Source organism: Dipodomys merriami, unplaced genomic scaffold (assembly GCF_024711535.1).
Source record: "Dipodomys merriami isolate MVZ:Mamm:240054 unplaced genomic scaffold, mDipMer1.0.p SCAF_390, whole genome shotgun sequence".
NCBI lineage: Eukaryota > Metazoa > Chordata > Mammalia > Rodentia > Heteromyidae > Dipodomys > Dipodomys merriami.
The window spans coordinates 920,722-937,208 of NW_027205493.1; the positions used below are offsets into that span (position 1 = coordinate 920,722).

General features: G+C 33.4%; 1 long non-coding RNA gene across 1 annotated transcript in view; it reads right to left on the reverse strand.

Annotated features, from left to right (window-relative positions):
- Positions 1-30: 30 nt before the first annotated feature.
- Positions 31-16,487, reverse strand: part of LOC138805382 (uncharacterized) — a 56,343-nt gene continuing 39,886 nt past the window's right edge. Inside the window, exon 3 of the long non-coding RNA XR_011365521.1 lies at positions 31-243. This is a non-coding gene — a long non-coding RNA (uncharacterized lncRNA). The remainder of the gene's footprint in view (positions 244-16,487) is intronic.

Genomic DNA, 16,487 nt, shown 5'->3' on the forward strand with positions numbered 1-16,487 from the left:
ATATTTTTTTAAAAAATTAGCCAAGGAAAATTGTTTGTTAGATGTTTAGAGTCATGTGCATACTGTATTGTTGAAGCCAGAAAGGGAAAAATCATGCTTTTCTTCTTCCTTGAGCCACTCTGATTTATTTCATATATTTCTGAAAGAATAAAATTCTGGCTTTGAAGCCTTTTGCTTGATATCCACAATGTCTCATTCTTTCTTTATTAATAGGAAAATTTGGAGAAAGGATGAGAATTCTCACTAGAAAAAGGAGGAGAGGAAAAGAGATGTGAGAAATCTAGATATTTCTTTCTCATCTAAATCACAAGTTCTTGATAATGATTGTGGATGTTAGATACAGTCTTCTAGAGTGATTAAACACATTTATAGAAAAAGTTAACCCCTCAAGTGATCACATAGAGAATGCTTATTTATTTAAAAAATGTAATAGCATCAAACAGGAAGTGTTATCTATTTATTTAGTACGGGTTTAGTATTTCTTAAATTCTGATGTGCTGTAGTCATACAAGAATGGTAAGAAACTAACATATTAATACCACATTCTAATATTCGCTTAATTCTTGCTGTGTTTGAGTTTTGCTTCAATTTTACATGCTATATTCTTCCACTATATAAGTTGAAAAAAGATTCCCTCTGGAAATATGCTATTTTTATCGGTAAGTGTAAAGAAGTTAGCTCTTAGACACAGACAATGGGATAGAAATCTTTCCTTAGAAGTAGCCTTTGACCACTTCTGGTTCATTTTTGTTAGCTGAAGTAAGTCACATGACCCATCTTGACATTGCAGAGTAGAGGTAAATCTCACCTACAGTAAGCTAATGCAGGACAGACTAATATGCCAAGATATGCAATACTTGAGATAAAGAGGAAAAAGAAGAGAACTATAATACAATCAGTCATACATGCCATCACATGTCTCTGCAGGAAGGAAACTATTATGTACCTTTGTTTCTAAAACTACTGAGATCTTTAAATCATGTCTTTTATGCTTCCATGTTACTGGAATTAGAGAACATCTTAATACTGAGACAACATAAAATCTCAAAGAAAGCTGGACTAATCATTTCAATACTACATTTTGTTCTGCTAGGACATGAAACCATTTTATAGACAATACTTTATACTGGTAACTTTTTTTTTTCCAGAACCGGATTTTGTTAATATATGTGATTTTCCACCAGAATAAATGTCTTCATTTATCTGCATTTTGTGCAGACAGCATATTAAAGTAGATGTGGAGTTCGTCAGTAGCACTTTTTAAAAGTGCAAAAAATGTGGACTGGGAGCCAATATACATTTTTTTCCAACATCACCTTCTACATCTCCTTCTTCCTTCCTAGGAAATACACCCAATCAATAAAAAGGCTTAGATTTTTGGCTCTTGAACTTGAAAGTGGAAGTAGAATGTTATGGATGTCGGGGATTACTTTTTATGTTTTTTTTTATATAATAATGTAACATGCAACATCCCTATGAGTCCTGCAAGTGTTAACACTGTAGTCTTTAGGGATGTGATAGGAATGTTAGCCTTACTGGACTTAGTATTGTTTTCCACTTCCTTTTCTACCACCTAGCCTAAATTATAATACATAGTAATGGAATGAAAAAGTAATGCCATATTAAGAAAGTCATTTAGGTTTCTGGGAATGTGGCTTCATGGTACAGTGATTGCTTAGAGTGCAAGAAATCCTGGGTTCAATTCCTCAGTACCACATAAACAGAAAAGAAAGTGGTGCTGTGCCTCAAGTGGTAGAGTGCAAGCCTTAAGCAAAAATAAAGAAAAAAGTAAAAGAAAAAGAAAAATCTCAGGAAGAGTTCCCTGGCCCTGAGTTCAAGCCCCAGGACTGGCAAAAAATTCTTTAGCTAGTAAATGCCAAATAAAGAACCTATATTTGAATATATAATTGCTCCTTCCAATAATGATGTAACAATAGTTCTTATGTACTTTATCTATATTAGAAGGCTGTGTTGAGAAAAAAAATTGTTAGTAAGTCATGGCAATTAATGGCAGGAATGTGCTTAGGTATCAGGTGAAGGTTAATCCTGGAAATTCAAAGATTCCAGGCTTTTGACTGGTCACTGCTAATCACAATGAGAAGGGTCGTCTAAGTGAGAATTGGAAATCTTTTTGGTCAGTATGGAACCAAAAAGGCACCAGCTAATTAATAGTTGTGATAGAAGTGAAGGAATAAATCCAGATGGAAGAAATAAATGAGAATTGTTAGTTTTTTTTTTTTTTTAAAGAGATAGCCAAGTAAGAACAGCACCATGCACGTGGAATTCAGGTAAGGAGCAGGTTTACTCTTCGTTCCGGCTGGCACCAGGCCATCTTGGTCCTCCACGTGGTGGGGAAAGGCCTGGGAAAGATTGCTGGGAGATCTGGGAAAGAGAAAGAGCTGGGAAATAGAAAAGAGCTAGAAAAGAGAGAAAAGAGCTAGAAAAGAGAGAAAAGAGCTAGAAAAGAGAGCATCTGAAAAAGAGGTGGGAAATGGAGAGCTAGGAAAGAGAAGAGAGCTGGGAAAGAGAAGAGAAGGAGAGAGCTGAGAAAGAGCTAGAAAAGAGCAGAGACAGGGCGTCTGGGCCTGGGCTAGTCTTTATCTTTATCTTTATCTAGGGTATGGGGACAGAAAGGTGTGGCCACATCAAATTTAGATTGACCTCAGTGAATGCAGATGTGACCTCTTCCAGGTGTCCTAGTTGCCTAGGTAACACAGGTACTGGATGGAGACTTTGCTGAGAGGAGGGTGGAGTTTGCTAGCCATCCAGGAGCGGACCTTATATTAATAATAACTAAATTATACCAGAAACTCTTCTAGGAAACCATATTTGTTTATTGAAGAACTAGTTATGAACCAAGCTTATTCCTCATTACCTTTAGCATTCTATATCACTTAGGCCAATTCTTAATCTCTGTGTGATAAATTGAATGCCATTCTATGTTGTTCTTTTCTATCTGATCTCCATTGCTTTCTAAAAATCTCAGTCTTTCTATATTTCTCTACTGACAATTATTTATACTAAGTCCACCGTCGCATACATCAGAAGATGCTAAAGTAAGAGTCCAATAGCTCATGAGTCATTAATGTAACAACATGGAAAAGGAGGACATATTTATTGTTACCTCAAATTTTCTGAAAAGCTGAAATGTCATCATTTGATTCAAATTTCCATTATTTGTCTACAAGTCATTACTTGCACATAAATACAAAGATGAGCCAGGTGCTGGTGGCTCACATCTGTCATCCTAGCTACTCAAGAGTTTGAGACCAGAGGATTGTGGTTCAAAGGTAGCCTGGTCAGGAAAGTACATGAGACACTTATCTTCAATTAGCCATCAGAAACCAGGAAGTGGTGCTGTGTCTAAACTGGTAGAGCACTCAATTTGAACTTAAGAGCTGAGGAACAGTGCCCAGGATCAGAGTTCAAGCCCCACGACGAACAAAAAAAGTCAAATATACTTTAAGTTTCCCTAAAAAGAACTACGAACTGAATAGTATCGTCCCAAGCAGAAAAAATTTTCCAATAAGATTCAGTGCACCTACTTTTTCTGAATTATTTAAGTTATGGCTTCTTTGCTGGATGTATTCTCTTCTTTTAAAAATTGTCAAATATTACCATTATAATAACCTTCATCTAATACTTCTTGGTTCAAAAGAGAAGTCCATAAAGTTCATGTCATTTAGCTTTCTTACTATCTCAGTTCAAAGCCAACCCAGGCAGGAGAATCTGTCAAATTCTTATCTCTAATTAAACACCAAAAAATCCGGAAGTGGACTTTTGGCTCAAGCAGTAGTGTACTAGCTTTGGGGGCAGGTGGGCAGGAAAGACAATTGTTCAGGGACAGAGTCCAGCATCTGAGTTCAAGCCCCAGAAGCAGCACAAACTAAAGAAACAAACAAGCAAACAAAAAAAAACCCACATATTTCTTTGGGACTATCCTTAAAGCACTGGTTTGAAAAGAGGCTCCTTTTGCTGATCATACTCACTGGATCCTGCTTTTTGTAGTCCTTATTGATAGGGCAAACTCAGGACCAGAATAAAGGAATGGATATCTGACTTTTACAACAAGAGAAATATCTCAGGAGTTAAATATCCATGCATAAGACATTTTAAAACCTCCGTGTCTTTGTTTCTTTGCAGTAGAACATTGTACAACAATGTTATTTCCATTTTTTCTATGCTGGCCTTCAAATGGCATGTTGTTTCCTTTTGTAATACTCTCAACTAGAAGTCTACAGAAAGTTTTATGAGTAAAGAGCACACTCGAAAAAGTCAGGGACAGAGTTTCCTTCAAGCCTTTGATTATTTTCTTGTACAGTAAAAGGAAAGCACAAATTAACTTGAACTTTGTCATTTTTCTATGTTCAATATCTCTCATGGATTGAGCTTCTACTTCCTGTAAAAGTTCCTTCCTATTACTTCCGTAACAATCTACGGTGCTGCTCCAGGCAAAGTGAATGTTTTCTGGCTTCATTGAAATAGCACAAAGACATCTTTGGGCATGAGGTAACACGTGTTTCAGAGACATCTTAGCAACGAGAAAATATAGAATTTACATGTCTTATAAAACATTATCCATGTACATATGGCCATATAAGACTATGTTAAGTGAAATGAGCCCAAAAATAGGGACACCAATTGTTTTTTTTTCTTTCTTACTATTGTTTTTAATGTATCTAACATATATTCTGTGTTTTTTTTTTGTTTCTCTTCTATTTTCTTCTTCCATGGTATAACCCGTTTCCACTGTTTGATATCAGGGACCTTGCACATACATTTTTCTAATGTGGGGAGGGGAAGGGAAATAAAATGGTGAAACAAGGATACAGTATGACCTGTTTTAACAATGAGATGAACAAAACACTATTTTGAAAATGAACTTTACAACTTGGGGATAGGAGGGGAGAGTTGGGGTGATGGGGAGAAAAGGCATGGCAGGGAAAAGACAAAAGAAAAGGTAACAATGTTCGTTAGATAGTGTAGTCATTAACTTACTTATGTAACTTTAACCCTTCTGTCCACCATTTTCACAATAAAAAAACATGAAAAAGGAAAATATTATCCTGGAGTACATTATGTTCAAATTTCCTAAGTGCTCTGTAAATTAAGACCTATTTTAAGTGGGAAGAAGTTTCTCAGAAACATTTTTTGTCAGTGTTTGTGTTGTGCATTATTACCCAAGTGTACATAAGTTAACAGAAGGAGAAACAATAGGAATAGGACAAAGAGAAGTTCTGTATTTAAGTATAATGGTTCAATACTCTATAGAAGACTCTGCAAATAAGACAACTTTGAAAAAATAAAGTCAAGGCCAGCATGTAGATCTATGGGAGTGACATAGAGAAAGCATTTCTACTAAGTGGAACATGAAGGATGAGACCAGTCTCTTTCTTCTACTACCTCTAAATCATGATAGCTAATCATTCAAATTTGTAAAAAGTAGAATGGAAGAATAATTCTGGATCCAAGCAATTCATATATAAGACCGTGGACTTAACTGGAAAAAAGGCCATGTTGAGAGAGCAGGAATTATACTAGCAATGAAATAGTGGCTAAGATTACATTTCTTTTTCTTTTTCTTTTCTTTCTTTGTGTGTGTGTGTGTGTGTGTGTGTGTGTGTGTGTGTGTGTGTTTTGATGGTAGTGGGAACTGAACTCCGGGCCTGGGCACTGTCCCTCTATTCTTCAGCTCAAAAATTTTTTCTCTACCTTTGAGCCCCACACCACTTCCAGTTTTCTGGTGGTTAATTAGAGATAAATGCCTCAGAAACTTTCTACTCATGCTGGATTTGAACTACAATGCTCAGATCTCAGCCTCCAAATTAGCTAGGATTATAGGTGTGAACCACTTGAACCCTGCTTAGGATCACATTTCTAACAGTGTATACTCAGCATATGTAATGTGTAGGTTCATCTATCTTTACATGAACTCTAGTTAAAAATCTGGGAAACAGCTTAGATTTTACACTCACAAAAATGGTTGTACTTCAAAAGGTGGTATCCCTGGAGAAATAAAACTTAAGAATGTAAAGGAGTCTGGGAAGTTCAGTTTGCATCTAGCTTGGGCAAAACAGTCTTTGAGACACTATAATTAACCAGCAAAAAGATGCATTAGAATAATGTCTCAAGTGAAGGAATACTAATTATGAGCAAGATTGCTGAAGAAGAGCTTGAGGTTTTTGCATACATATATACATACAAATACTCACATACACACAGAGGTACTTATATGTTCAAACACACATATGGAACAACTATCAGATTATGTAGAAAAGTTAGAAAATATGTCCTGAGTAAAAATAAAATCAAGTGATAATTTTTAATATTAGAAAGTCCTCAAGTGAAATTTCCCCAAAAAGCTTGAGAATATTACATAGGTGGGAACAGAGATAGTAAGAAAGTCAAGTCATCATTAATAAAGGGATCGGATCCAGGGAGGAATGAATCCGAGACCCCTTCAGGTGCATCTGAAAATGTTCATATCTTGTGTCAAATGTTAGAACATCTTTGATAATAGTTCATAAACAGTCTGAGCCATCACTCTAGTGGAAAATATTATTGGAGAAGTTCAGAATTGCTAGACTGTATCTAGATTAAATAAATAAAAAACTATGGTAGGACAATGTGATACAAGCCGGGAATTCTAGCACTCAGACTAAGACAGGTGATTAGAAAGTGGAATGACATAGTGATACTTTCAGTGGAATAGGTAGTATAATTTGGTCTCAATAAACAAACCAAGAAAGGAATAAAAAATAAGCCAGAAAGGAATACACAGTTGGAAGTTTGGGCTAATTTTGTCAATATATTTTGAGAAATCAAGTTTCCTATTGAAATGCAACTCATATATAATCCTCAGTTGTGTTTAATTGTCGTCTTCATTACAGAACATTACTAGATGCAGAAGAGCTCATGATTCCCAACCAAGAATTTGATAAAGCAACCACATTCTGTTAGATTCCAAAGAAATGATGAAGGATTACAAAAGCTTAAGCCTAGAGAAATAGGAAAGTTCATTTTATGTAGGAGTTTGTAGACCTGGCTAAATAAGAATTTAGATTTAAAATAAATATTTTTGTTTGTAATTTAATATTCTATAGGTTACTATAAAATTGTTTTTAAGTAGAAGATTTAATTTACAAATTCACAAATGATTCTCGCTTTCTATTTGCCTAAAATATTCTTTCAAGTAAGGCATAATTAGAACTTAGACAACAGTTAATTCCAACAGTTCGTAAGTAACATGATAATGTGAATAATCTAGATAAAGTTGACAACAAATTTATGCTATTAATTTATAAATTTACCAAAAGAGCAACTTTTTGAGACTCTGGTGTAACATGGTATGAAGAGAGTAATTGTGTGACATCTTAACTTCTAGGCCTGGGCACTGTCCCTGAGCCTATTTTTGCTCAAGGCTACTGCTCTACCTCTTGAAACTCAGCGCCACTTGTGTCAGGCTTTTCGTGAGCAGTTATTGGAGGTAAGAATCTAAGGAACCATCCTTCCTGGGTGGGATTTGAACCAGAGTCTTTAGATCTTAATAGTCAGACATTCAGATCTCCTGAATATCTATGATAGATAAAATATATAACTATAAATAATATTTGCAAGTGTTCTGATCTCAAGGATAACACTGGGAGGAAAATGATACAGAAAAGTTTAGTGTAGTGTTCTTTCCACAATACGAAGGGCATCACATTAGCAGAATTGTAGTATTTTTTCATAATAGTTATATGCTTGTCATGTTGTGAATTTAAGGAATTTTAAGGTGCACATTACAAGTTGGAAATTGTTGGGCTAGGATGACTTTATGACATAAAAACTTGGGATCGATGGTTATAGACATAATGGCTTACTTTGATGAACAAATGTTTACTCTTGAGGAATTAATATAGGTATTTCATAGTTTTACCCTCTCCCAGACTGTGGCTATTTTTTCTGTTGAATTTAAATATGTAACGCTCCATTGAAAACTGCATTTATTGCAGAATTAAATAAAATGAAAACAGGTACTGTTTTGAATGTCTCTAGTGTGGCATGTTAAGAATTTGAAAATGAGTATTTATTAGTCATAGGAATGTTCAAGAACACATATACTCTGTCCTCTTAACAATTATTCCGTTTTAAAAGTTAGGAGTTTCAACAGAATTGAACTATTTTTGTTTTAGTATGAGACAATACTAAAACAATGTTTTTTTTCAAAATAATGGCAAGTATATTCTGAAATATTATATAGTTTGATAATATTCAAGTTGATGACCCTCTGATAAAGAGGTAATTAATTCAAATTAGCAGCCAAAAATGTTCATTTCTTAAAAAGGTAATACACATATAATAATATTTACTATACCAATACAGTGAAATTATATTTTATACAGCTCATTTTTAATTTCATTTTATTGTCAAGGTGATATATAGAAGGGGTTGCAGTAATTATAAGGTAGTGAATACATAGCATGTGTAACTATTTACCCACTCCCTCATTTTTGTCACAGTTTTCCTTCAGCTCAATACCCCTCATAAGTTGTAATGTAAATTTTCAACATGTTGTTTTGTGAGTGTTGCTATTGCATTGGTTTGCCCTTTGTTCTTTGTCTTGCCATTTCATTGTTCCTCTTCCCTTGCTAAATAAAGATAAATGTATATACAATACACAGGATATTGAAATCAAATATAACAGGGATAAATCAAAGGTAAAACACAAAAGAAAAAAGAAATCTCATACTACATTAAAAACAACAACCACAAACAGAATATTCTGTTCCCATATCCAGAAGTCCATTTTGCTCATCATCATCTTATATGGTCATATATACATAGTTATTGAACAATTCTGCTCAACTGCTAGATTATGCTACACATTTCTTACTTATTACAAATGAGGAAACAACGCAATCTGTTTATTTGTGTCTTGTTTATTTTACTTCGTGGGATTTTTCCAAGACTTTCCAGTTCTGTATGAATTTGAAGTATAGAATTACACCGTGCATACATAAAACACACTTTGTCAGTTCATTCATCTGCTGAGTGGCATATTGGTTTAAAACATGACTGCTTATAAATATCACTTAGGGTCATTCAAAAATGAGAGATGCCACTTCCCTAGACATTATAAAAGCATGATTTCTAGTAACATAGGATTTTATGGTGGTATGAGTTTTGAGAAATCTGGATGAGTCTCATGTATATCTTGCACTGAATTAGGCAGGAAGATATCCAATATCATAGAGGCTAAAAATGGTTGTGTCAAAAATATTTCCCTTGAGAAACATCTAAGAAGCTGCCAGAAGTATAAAGTAGTTCAGATAATTTTGAAGAATTTAGAAATGCAAGCAGTATAGCCCAGTGGTAAAACTTTGGCCTTGCATGTGTGAAGCAATGGTGTGATCTCCCAAACATTACAAAGTACACACAAAGAACACCCACACAAAAACCACATAAACACACACATACACACCACGTACCCACATTTGGAATATAGATATTATCCTATTCAACGGAGGAAATTATCACAAATAGTAAAAGTATGTTAATATATGAAATCTTAATATTGCTTGTACAATTTAAAAGTTTACTAGAAATAAAATAATCACAATATACTTGGATTTTAATAGATTAAGTAAATTGAAAATTAATAGAAGACATGAGAATCTTTGCAAATAAGTTTAAATAATAAACATTTTGAAACATGTATCCTTTTATTTTGACAAAAGAGTGATGTTACTGGTGTTTTAACTTAAGATTTAGGATATGATAGCGAGATGCCCTATATAACATTAGCGATGGCTATATCTCTAATCATTTCGTTCTGAATAGTTTTATAATAAGGTCACAGAGTTTTCCAGTATCTCTCAAATTACAAACCCTATTTACACTTCCCATCATAGCTAGAAAAATGGATGCCACAAATCACAATGCCGGGCTCAAACTTTTTTTTTTAATTCAAGTAAAAATATTTCCAAAAAGTGGCCAAGTAATGAAGCTTTTCTTAATAAAGTATGTGCTTCATGAAAATACAGTAAGGATTTGTTACCTGGACAAATATGTTTATAACAATAAGAAAATGAATTTATTTAAAATCATAGCCATATAAAAATTAAGAAAACAATTTTTAAATAGTCACATGTTAAATATTATAAAAGTAAAATACATGTATCTGAATAATTTACATGTGTAAAATCATGCAAAAATAAATTAACTAAACCTACAACTCTGAAAAAAATGAATTACCCTAAAGAAACAAAAGAAATTATTTAAGCCCAAAATTTGAAATTTAGAAAATAAATTGCAGTGTACTCTTTAGTTGACTTAATTAAGTGTAAACCCTCTGTATATCGATTTTATAATAAAAACGCATTAACAAAGAAAGCAAAATTACCCATGGATCAATAGCAATAGCAAAAGCATCACTAGTCCTTCTTTTGAGTGTACTAAAAAATCGATGGAAGAGATAATGTTCCTTCCCTACTAAATGTACTCATTACTTTACCTTATTTATGTAACTGTAACCCCTGTGTACATTTCCATTAAAATAAAATTAAATTGAAATGAAAATAAAACCAAGTGATATACCAATTAAGAATTCTTAGACACCATTGGTTAAAAACTTTGTAAAAAACTGCCCTAAATACCCAAGGAATATACTTTGATGATACTATTTAAATACTTCAACTTCAGCAGAAAAGCCAAAAGTTTAAAAACTGTTACAAAGTAAAGTAATAAATCAGAATATATTACTATTAATAAGAATCATAAGATGAATTTATAGTGGTAGTCAAATATGTAAGAAATGATGCAATTTGCCATTAATTTGCACTTAATAAGTGAGAAAGAATTTTTTAGGTCTTTTTAAATTATCATATGATAAATGAAGGAACTGTTCTGTCACATCATATGATAATCAGATGAAGCTGATATTAGAGCAAAGAACAGATTGTATTAAGTTTTTGAATGTTCATGTATATACTTATTTTGGTTGTGGGAAATTGTGGGTATTTCAACTTGGGGTATATTTTTCTTGCTAGGCAGGCGTCATATCAGTGGTTAATTTTAGGATAGGGGTTTCCTTTCCACAAGAACATGCACCTGATCTGTCCTTTTAGCCATCTCATCATCAATGGCATCCGAGATGAACACCAACTTGTCCAGCCTGCTACCTTGACTGGCCTGGATCCACAATCAATCCAATCGTAGTAACTAGATAGTGAAGTATGGTGGAAATGATCCAATGCACCAAGCTATAGATTGAGAAGGAATTCCACTGAACTTTTGGCCTGGGTTTTGTTCTCAAGCCTCCTAAGTATTTAAGAGTACAGATAGGAGCCCCTGGTGCCAAGCAGTAACAGTATAAAGCTATTAGACATATATATGACTTAGGCTTGTGATAATCTCAGGAAATGAATAAAAGAGCAGTGAAGCATAGAGGACAGCCAGAATTTTAACTAGGTACTCAGAGGATGAATAAGCTTAACTAGCTACTCCGGAGTCTGAAATCTCATGACCACTGTTCAAAGCCAGTCCAATCATGAAAATACAAGCGATTATCTAAAAAAAGAAAAAAAAAGAAGTGGCTGAAGTGGTAGACCACTATCCTTGGGCACAGAAACTGAGGAATAATTCCCAAGCATATCAAGCGTCAAGAATGATGAATGCATGCATGAGCACATGCACGTGTGCCTTTGCATATTCGCATGCGCATGAACACACACACACACACACACACACACACAAACACACACACACACACACACACACAAATGAGTATTTCAATGTGAAGTTCTTCATTTTTTACCTTTGCTGTACTTTATTTCCCTGTACTGGCTCACAAATTAACAAAATCAGCTAAGGATATATTTACATAAAATTCATCATGTTTCTCTAAAATCTACACTCTTTTTGGAAGCCTGCTTTTATTTGACCCAAAAGTAAATTAGTCAGGAAGTCAATTCATCACTCTCAAGTCTATAGTATTAGATGATTGCTCAAGTTCTTCCTAGCAATATGATTTTGTGAAATCCTGCATAAAGCAATATATTTCTTTCACTAGAAGTGAAGCCTATTTCAAAAAATTAATAATAGGTTTTTCTCCTCTTGGCATGCATCTGTAGTTATATTATCTTCATATATTTCATGATCTGTGTATGACAAAGACTACCGTGAAAGTAAAAACACCCTTCTCAGCATTTTTATACCATTCATAGATATGAATGTGTTTAAATGTTACTGAAATTGCTTTGGAATAAATAATGTTCACCCTGACTATCTTGAGAAAATAGAATTGGTTTCTCAGCACTTTAGGTAAGAAAATCAGAGAAACAAACAAAATGAAAAGTTTGGAACAACTCAACACATACATTCAAATGAAACAAAACAAGACAGAAAACACAAATTAATTCAGTACTCAAGAACCTGCAGGAAATGCAAAGAATTTTTAAAAATCAGCTATGACAAGCTTATGAAAATCCTGACTACATGGGAGTGCACTGATGTGAGAACAGTGGCTAAAGCCTAGACTAGACAGAAAAAACTGTACAGAATACCATACACTTGTTATTCTAAATTCCAGGATGAATAACATAAAGTGGACTGAGGCCAAGGTCATACACAAGTAGGAATCCAGTTTCTATCTGAAAAATTATCAGGATAATTTAGGGCTGGCACATGACAAAGTGGTAAGCACACCCATTTAGGGGGCACAAGACACTGAATTCAAACTGTAATATTAGGGGTATTAAAGAAAAAAGCTATGATTTTAAATAATTGGAAAAATTGTAACACTTCAGTATTTTAGTGGAGAAAAATCCATTTCAGAAATAGAATGAACCCACGTTCCAATGCTACTTTAGTGAAAATGTTTAGTGGTACTTCAGACAAAACAGAGTTACCTTGTAAATGAGCATGGATGTGCATTAGGGTGATGGAAATACTCTACTTACACAGATGTAAATTAGATTTTTTGGGTAGATTGTAGTTCTTGAACTAAGAGCCTGGGTGATGTCCCTGAGCTTTTTCTCTCAAAGCTACCACTCTATCACTTTGAGCCACAGTTCCTATTCTTATTTTCTGTTGGTTGTTTGGAGATAAGAGGCTTATGGACGTTTCTGCCGAGGATGGCTTTAAACCATGTTCATCAGATCTCAGCCTCCCGAGTAACCAGGATTCAAGGCATGAACCATCGATGTTTTTAATAATTTAGTAAATTTTATAGTTACAGAAGTTATAAATTATCATTGTAACCTGTGTAATATATGTATGTATGTATATATCAATACATATGGGTAGAAATAGTTTAACATATTTTTGTATCTACAGTATATATATGAAATCATCCTTCATTATAAAATAAAATGGAAACAAAAGTTAATGAGGAGCAAAACAAAGGGAATTTTTACAAGTTTATTTTTGTTGAATGAAATATGTATCAGTTTGGAAAAAAAGTCATCTCTACTTTAACAAAATGGATAATTGCTATTAATTCCAATCCATCTATTTGCCCATATTGTGCATCCTCACACATGAATGTCAAAATCAAACCACAATTTTTTGTCTGTATTTAACTCACCTGTTATAATTTAGGGGATAGATGAAGTAATCAAATAAAGATTAAAATAATAGAAAGTGAGGCTATGAGTTAGAGCTGAAAAAGATTTTAAATATGATAATAGCTAATTAAAATGTATATTTCTTACTTTTACTCTGTTGTTATGTCTCTCATTCCCACATTAGGAAAGTACATAGAAGGTTCTCACTAAATTTATATAAGTATTAAAAATATATTGAAAGAATATGGGCATCGTGTGGTTTTAGCTTATTGAGACATGTATGGGAGAGTGTGTTTTTGAGGACTTGCAATACCTTGTCATGTAGATGAAAGGAAGGATGTGCTTATTCAAGAAAACTAGCTAGAGGATTGCTCTCAGAAAGATAGTGATGAATTCTTCCAAAAGGTTACAGTAAAATCACATTCACAACCTTGTTCATTATTGCACTATTCACCACAGACAAGTTATGGAAACAGCCAAGATGCCTTTTGGCAGAGGGATGCTTGGAGAAATTGTGTCATATATACACAATTGGATTACACCTATCCATTATGAGCACTGTTACATTATTTACAAAGAAAGTGATAGATCTAAAAATATGTTAAGTAAACGAAGTGAGAGCCAGACACACAAAGGACCCATGTTCTGTCACATATTTGGAAGCCAGACTTTTATGCAAGTTAAACAACAGTATTAACCAAAGTTTTCATTTTTCAGAGCAGTATTTAAAAGGTGTAATTTCTTATAAAATTGAACTTTTAATCTAACAAAATGAATACCAGGAAACTATTACTTGGAAGATGTGAAGGTAAGTCAAAGGGAAGGAATAAAGAGAGTTGTGGAGGAAAAATGAAGACATAATAGTCAATGCAAATAATATGAAACTAGAAAAAATTAAAGTGGGGTGAGGTTTGGAAGGGTAGGGAAAAGTTATGTAAAGATCCATTATACTTAAAAAGTAATTTATTGAATGGAAATTCCCGTTTACACCTAGTAAAGATAATTAAAATATGATTAAAAACAATGGAGATATTTGATCTTAAACTGTGTTCTCTTAAACCATGAGTCAATATAATAGTTTCTTCCTCAGAAATTTTCTTTGCAGGTATTTTCCTCATAGTGACAGAAAAGTGATCAATGCAATGAATATCAATACATCACATTGTACATATAAAATCACAGTAAAAATGTTAGAATTCATCATATGATAAAATAATAGGTAGAATTTGCCAAATGCTAATTGATTGTTTTTCCAAGTACTTTACCTATGGTATATAATTTAATCCTCACAATAATTGCATAAAGTGGAACTCCTTACATTTTTAATTCTCAGATGATGATATTGAAGTCTTCAGAGTTGGAATTACTAGTACAGCATTGCACACATGGTGTTAACCTGACGATCATCTCCCACTGTATCAATTAACCTCATTCTATTTTATGACTAAAATACCAGCACTTAGTCTACAAATTATAGGAAATTTCCCAGAATTATTGTTTTCACTTTCACAATATTTCACTTTATATTTGTTAGAAAATAGGGAACTGTAATATGAAAACTCAAAGTTCATAATCAATGCATACCTCCCTGGTGAAAGGAACTGCTCAAGTATAATATTCTTGATTTCTAGCTCAAAATAGTAGGAATCGTATTTTATCCCTTCACTCAACACTGCACTGCCTGGGGACACTATCTCTGTTTAACACTGTCTTACTGAAAGAATGACCTCCCCAATTCCTGATGGAAACATTTTGCAGGTCTTATGGACTAATCATTTCCACATTGTAGCTCAACTAAGTTGTTTACCATTCAAGTATTTTGATTGCTTTTTATACCCAACAATTTGAGAGAAAGGTACTACTTTAAAATGCTATTAAAGCAAGACTGATATTAAAATCACCTTTGGCCCCAGATAAATATTTTATCTTTCCTATACTCAAAAATGCACTCTGACCTATCATTAATGTTAGGAATGAGAGGATAAAAATCATAGACACCAAGACCTAATTATGAATTAAAGACTCTCCAACTTGTGAATAATATTGGTTTAAAAAGACATAAAGGGCTGGAAGGTGGCTTAGTGGTAGAGTGCTTGCCTTGGATGCATGAAGCCCTGGGTTCGATTCTTTAGCAGCACACAAGCATAAAGAAAAAAGCTGGAATTGACGCTGTGGCTCAAGTGGTAGAGCGCTAGACTGGAGATGAAGAGCTGAGGGACAGTGCCCAGAGTCCAGGCCCCACTACCGTACCTCTCCCCCCCAAAATAAAGACATCAATACTACCAATTTTTTCTTCACAATTTCTTATGATACTGAAGATTCAATTATAAACTATTAACACTTGAAAATAACTCATTTTCATGGGAGTAGAACACAAAACACAAGATTAATCCTAATCATATTAAAAGACATTTATTTATACTACAAATTCACTCTTATAACTACAAAGATTCTAAAAATAACTGAAGCACAGTGACACAAAAATTATTTAAATGCATCATCTACATTCAGAGGACTGTGCTAATAGAAAACAAAATTATACTAATAATTAGGTTACCCAATTCATTTACATTCTTTTAATCTATTTCTTTTAGTTTCGTAAAAACTGGCTTTTCATAAAATGATCCATAAAAAAGCCTATATACCCATTTACATTTTCAGATCTTAACAATATTTATTTCAGAAATGTTTTTAGCTGTATTGTCAATGAACTAAAATATTACTAAAATATTTAAATAAAATATTACTAAAAAACTAATAATTAGGTTACCCAATTCACTTACATACTTTTATTCTATTTCTTTTAGTTTCATAAAAACTGGCTTTTCATAAAATGATCCATAAAAAAGCCTATATACCCACTTACATTTTCAGATCTTAACAATATTTATTTCAGGAATGTCTTTAGCTGTATAGTCAATGAACTAAAATATTACTAAA